Genomic DNA, 5990 nt, shown 5'->3' with positions numbered 1-5990 from the left:
GCAGATGCTGGAAATTCAAACAACACTCACAAAATGCTGGTGGAACGCAGCAGGCCAGGCAGCATCTATAAGGAGAAGCACTGTCGACATTTTGGGCCTAGACCTTTCATCAGGACTAACTGAAAGGAAAGATAGTAAGAGATTTGAAAGTAGTAGGGGGAGGGGGAAATGCGAAATGATAGGAGAGAACGGAGGGGGTGGGATGAAGCTAAGAGCTGGAAAGGTGATTGGCGAAAGTGATACAGAGCTGGAGAAGGGAAAGGATCATGGGATGGGAGGCCTCGGGAGAAATAAAGTGGGGGGGAAGCACCAGAGGGAGATGGAGAACAGGCAGACAAGGGATGGGGTAAGAAGGGGAGGAGGGGCATTAACGGAAGTTAGAGAAGTCAATGTTCATGCCATCAGGTTGGAGGCTACCCAGCCAATATATAAGGTGTTGTTCCTCCAACCTGAGTGTGGCTTCATTTTGACAGTAGAGGAGGCCATGGATAGACATTTCAGAATGGGAATGGGACGTGGAATTAAAATGTGTGGCCACTGGGAGATACTGCTTTCTCTGGCGGACTGAGCGTAGGTGTTCAGTGAAATGGTCTCCCAGTCTGCGTCGGGTCTCACCAATATATAAAAGGCCACACCGGGAGCACTGGACGCAGTATACCACACCAGCCGACTCACAGGTGAAGTGTCGCCTCACCTGGAAGGACTGTCTGGGGCCCTGAATGGTGGTGAGGGAGGAAGTGTAAGGGCAGGTGTAGCACTTGTTCCGCTTACAAGGATAAGTGCCAGGAGGGAGATCGGTGGGAAGGGATGGGGGGGACGAAGGATCCCGTTGGAGGTGGAGGAAGTTACGGAGAATTATATGTTGGACCTGGAGGCTGGTGGGGTGGAAGGGGCTTCCCTTCCACCATCAACTCTGCTCTCAAACGCATCTCTCCCATTTCCCACACATCTGCCCTCACCCCATCCGCCTGCCACCCCACTCAGGATAGGGTTCCCCTTGTCCTCACCTACACCTGCCCTTACACTTCCTCCCTCACCACCATTCAGGGCCCCAGACAGTCCTTCCAGGTGAGGCGACACTTCACCTGTGATTCAGCTGGTGTGGTATACTGCATCCGGTGCTCCCGGTGTGGCCTTTTATATATTGGTGAGACCCGACGCAGACTGGGAGATGGTTTCGCTGAACACCTATGCTCGGTCCGCCAGAGAAAGCAGGGTCTCCCAGTGGCCATCATTTTAATTCCATGTCCCATTCCCATTCTGATATGTCTATCCATGGCCTCCTCTACTGTCAAAATGAATCCAAAGTCAGGTTGGAGGAACAACACCTTCTATACCAGCTGGGTAGCCTCCAACCTGATGGCATGAACATTGACTTCTCTAACTTCTGTTAATGCCTCTCCTCCCCTTCTTACCCCATCCCTGACATACTTAGTTGTCTGCCTGTTCTCCATCTCCCTCTGGTGCTTCCCCCCCCACTTTCTTTCTCCTGAGGCCTCCCGTCCCATGATCCTTTCCCTTCTCCAGCTCTGTATCACTTTCGCCAATCACCTTTCCAGCTCTTATTTATCCCACCCCCTCCGTTCTCTCCTATCATTTCGCATTTCCCCCTCCCCCCACTACTTTCAAATCTCTTACTATCTTTCTTTTCAGTTAGTCCTGACGAAGGGTCTCGGCCCGAAACGTTGACAGTGCTTCTCCTTATAAATGCTGCCTGGCCTGCTGTGTTCCACCAGCATTTTGCATGTACATCAGGTACCTAATAAAGTGGACACAGTGTATTTCTGTATGCTCGAGGACTCCTAGCCTATCCACTTCAAGGTTCAACATAGAAACATAGAAAACCTACAGCACAATACAGGCCCTTCAGCCCACAAAGTTGTGCTGAACATGTCCCTACCTTAGAAATTACTATGCTTATCTATAGCCCTCTATTTTTCTAAGCTCCATGTACCTATCCAAAAGTCTCTTAAAAGACCCTTTCGTATCCGTCTCCACCACCGTTGCCGGCAGCCCATTCTATTCACTCACCAGTCTGAGTAAAAAACTTAACCCCTGACATCTCCTCTGTACCTACTCCCCAGCACCTTAAACCTGTGTCCTCTTGTGGCAACCATTTCAGCCCTGGGATAAAGCCTCTGACTATCCACATGATCAATGGCTCTCATCATCTTATACACCTCTATCAGGTCAGAGATGCTCTTCTGCACACCACTGTTGTAATGCAGAGTTATTTGAGTTACTGTTTCCTTCCTGTCAGCTTGAACCAGTCTGGCCATTCTCCTCTGACCTCTCCCACAGAACTGTCGCACCATTCTCTGTAAACACTAGGGAGTACTGTGCATGCAAACACCGTGGCTAGCGAAGCAGGTCAGAGGATGGGGATCCTGTGGGAAGTGTGCAGAAGCAGCCCAAGGACTTTTCCCCATCGGCAATGGGAAAAACTGTGTCATGTTAGGAGTGTGACAGGACACTCTGCTCCTGCGGCCACATCAGCTCTCCAGGACAAGCCAGCCCCTCCATCCACCCCCTCCTCAACTCCCTCCCTTCACCACAGCAGCCAGTGTACACTGTCTACAAAACGCACTGCAGTTCCTCCCAATCCCCCCCACCTCTCCCACTAGGAGAAATGGGATCAGGGGCTGCAGGGGGGCACTACGACCCATAGGCTCCCCCTCCCACACCATCCCGACTGGGAAATAACTCACCATTCCTCCACTGTCACTTTTTTCCCCAAAGTTTATCATATAAATCAGGCTAGAATGATGAGTGGCTAACAAAAATTACAGTTACTGTGTACAAATAATCAGATAATAATCTCAAAGTTTAGCAATAGCATTAACTAACATGTGTTTGACCAAAAATGTTATTTCAAATTAAATTTCAAAAATACTGGACCATATGAGAATTCTCCCATCATCCTTACAAATGAATTCGGCGCCCAGTTTACTAACTTATCCAAGTTTGCTAGGAGTTTATCAGGCAAACAAATTTAGTCTGATGAACTGGTGTTTCCATCAATACCCAGCCCCATCCCCTCCTCCACCATCACTGGGTCCAATTCTGGAACTCCGCCCCAATAGCACCAGGGAGGGTCATGGAGGTGACTCACTCCCCACCTTATCCGAGGGTAATAAATGTTGGCTTTATTAGCAATGCCCCACATCTCATTGAGAGCATGTAGGAGTCAATGTCCAAGATGGAATTGAAGGCTGGGACTAGTTTCCCTGGAGAGCAGGGGGCTGAGGGGTGACTAATAAAACCGTGAGGGGCACAGATGAAGTTTAACGTTCATAGTTCAAAGTAAATTTATTATCAAAGTAAATATATGTCATCGCATACTACCCTGAGATTCATTTTCTTGTGGCCATTCCCAATGAAAGAAATACAATAGAATCAATGAAAAACTACACACAAACAAAGATGGACAAACAAACAACATATAAAAGACAAACAGGTACAAAAAGAAAAACAAAACAACAATAATAGATAAATAAGTAATAAATAATAATCAGACCATGAAGTGAAAGGTCCTTGAAAGCGAGTCCATAGGTTGTGGAATCAGTTCCGTGTTAATATGAGTGAAGTTACCCACTCTGGTCGGGGTAATCACTGTTCCCGAACCTGGTGGTGTGGCACCTGATGTTCCTGTACTCCTTCCTGATGGCAACAGCAGGAGAAGAGCATGTTTAGTCGCTGGAGAACAAAGCAGAGTATCTAAGGGCAGGATTGCTGTATATGAGGGAAATAACGGATTGCTCCGTTTTCTGTTTCACTGAGACATGGCTCACTCGAGACATGCTGGACATGACGAGGGATAGATTGATCTATCTGTAGAAGATTTGGGGAGGGCAGGAGGTGGGGATCTGTATCTCGTGATAAACCTTTAGTGGAGGTAGGACATAGTGGTCTTGTTGTACGCTTGTTCCCCAGACCTGGAACATCTAATGATTAAGTGCTATCCATTCTATTCACTGAGAGTTCTCCTGGGCGATGCTGATCGCAGTTTCCATACCGTCAAAGGTTGATGTTAAGCAGGCTCCTGAAGTATTGAGTGCTGCCACACACTCAAAATGCTGGAGGAACTCTGCGGGTCAGCCAGCATCTGTGGAAATGAATAAACAGTCGACGTGTTGGGCCGAGATCCAGCCCTGACAGCTTTCACATCATTGCCAGGGATTTCAGCCAGGTAAGCTTAAAGAAATCTCTGCCCAGTTATCAACATCTAAGCCTTTTCTCCACGGAAGGGGAGTCGAAGACGAAAGGGAATAGGTCTGAGGGGAAAGATTTATACTCAGAGGGTGGTGAGTATATGGAGCAAGAGGCCACAGAACTCAGTACAGGCTCTTGTGCTGACCTTTTAGATCAATCTAACCCTTCACTCCCACATAGCCTTCCATTTTTCTATCCATCCATGTGCCTAAGACTTCAAATGCCCCTATATGTATCTGCCTCCAATCCTAGCACAACTCTGTGCAAAAAACATCTCTGACATCCCCCTACTTTCCTTCAATCACCTTAAAATTATGCTCCCTTCTGTTAGCCATTTCCACCCTGGGAAAAAGTCTCTGCCTGTCCACTTGTTCTATGCCTCTTATCATCTTGTACACCTCTATCAAGTCATCTCTCATCCTCCTTCACTCTAAAGAGAAAAGTCATAGCTTGCTAAACTTATTCTCGTAAGACATGCCCTCTAAACCTGACAGCATTACAACATTTAAAAAAACATATGGACAGGTACATGGATGGGAAAGGTTGAGAGCAGGGGTGTCATGAGCTTGCTGTAGAGCTTTGGGCCTCTGGGTTTCTCAAGCACCTGTATTTACTAATTGGTAGTGTCATTAATCCCTGGTGCTTTCTGTTTAATCTCATTAAGTTAATAGTTACCAGCACGTGTTTCCCACCTTCTATAATTACTTAAAGAGGATTCTCCTAGTTCTCAAAAAGTGAAGTTCTATTGTGTGTTTGCATGAATGACTTGTCTTGCTCGGTCAATTGTCTGTTGGCATTCCTCTGTCTAACCTCTTGTTTCAGTCTCTTCTGGGGGTTCTGCCGTTCCTCCGCTCCTGGGTCGAGATGTTGCCAGCGCTCACCGTGACAGAGTCTGCCGTTCCTCCGCTCCTGGGTCAAGATGTTGCCAGCGCTCACCGTGACAGAGTCTGCCGTTCCTCTGCACTTGGGTCCAGTGTTGTGAGTGTGCATGGTGACACAGGAGTTCCCAACCTTTTTAATGCCAGGGACACCTACTGTTAACTGAGGGGTCTGTGGACCCCAGTTTGGGAACCCCTGGTTTAGAAGGTCAGAACCAGAATTAGAATCAGGTTTATTATCACTGACTTGGATGATGTGAGTTTTGTTTTGTGGCAGTAGTACAGTGCAAAGATGTACATTAATATAAATTGCTAGTTTATAAATAAGTACAACAAAGGAATAATAAGGTCTTGGGTTAATTGACCATTTAGGAATATGACGGCAGAGAGGAAGAAGGCACAAGAGATTCTGCAGATGTTGGAAATCCAGAGCAACACACACACACAGACTGCTGGAAGAACTCAGGTCAGGTAGCACGTATGGAGGAGGATAAACAGTCAACGTTCTGGGCCGAGAACCTCCAGCAGAGCCTGTTTCTGAATCGTCCAGTTGTGCGTCTTCAGGCTCCTGCACTTGCTCCCTGATGGTAGTAATGAGAAGAGGGTATGTCCTAGATGGGCGAGAGTCCTTAAGTGGTGGATGTTGCCCTCACGAGGCACTGCCCCTTGAAGATGTCCTCAGTGGTGCGGAAGGTTGTGATGGAGCTGGCTGAGTCTACACACAGAGTGGGACTAGCTCAGGTTGGGCCTGCTCCTGTGTTTTTTGACTCTAACACTGCACACCGGTCTCCTAAATTGGGCTGCTGTGCACTCCATTTCACTGCCAGGTTAATAATTTCTGGACCTTGAGGTAAATATTGATTGGCCTAGCCACTCTGTACAAGGTTTGGATGCTCAGAC

This window comes from Hemitrygon akajei, chromosome 6 (assembly GCF_048418815.1).
Source record: "Hemitrygon akajei chromosome 6, sHemAka1.3, whole genome shotgun sequence".
Taxonomy (NCBI): Eukaryota; Metazoa; Chordata; class Chondrichthyes; order Myliobatiformes; family Dasyatidae; genus Hemitrygon; species Hemitrygon akajei.
Note: the sequence above shows the minus strand (reverse complement) of the source record.